Genomic DNA, 228 nt, shown 5'->3' on the forward strand with positions numbered 1-228 from the left:
TTGAAATAAGAGACTGCAGATATTTTTATTGAAAAATTATATTATTAAATGTAAATCATCTTATTCCATTGGCAAAGTGTCTCACTTGCCTCCTCAATTCAAGAAAAAAGCACTTATTCTGAGAAAGATTGGTAGTAACCCTATCTTTTACAGTACATCAATAACCTGGTAATAACATAGAAAGTTATATTTTATTACGAGGTAACAAGAAAAACTTTGTGGAGAATT

The sequence above is a fragment of the Cyprinodon variegatus genome, unplaced genomic scaffold, assembly GCF_000732505.1.
Source record: "Cyprinodon variegatus isolate N-32 unplaced genomic scaffold, C_variegatus-1.0 Scaffold621, whole genome shotgun sequence".
In the NCBI taxonomy this organism is placed as follows: domain Eukaryota; kingdom Metazoa; phylum Chordata; class Actinopteri; order Cyprinodontiformes; family Cyprinodontidae; genus Cyprinodon; species Cyprinodon variegatus.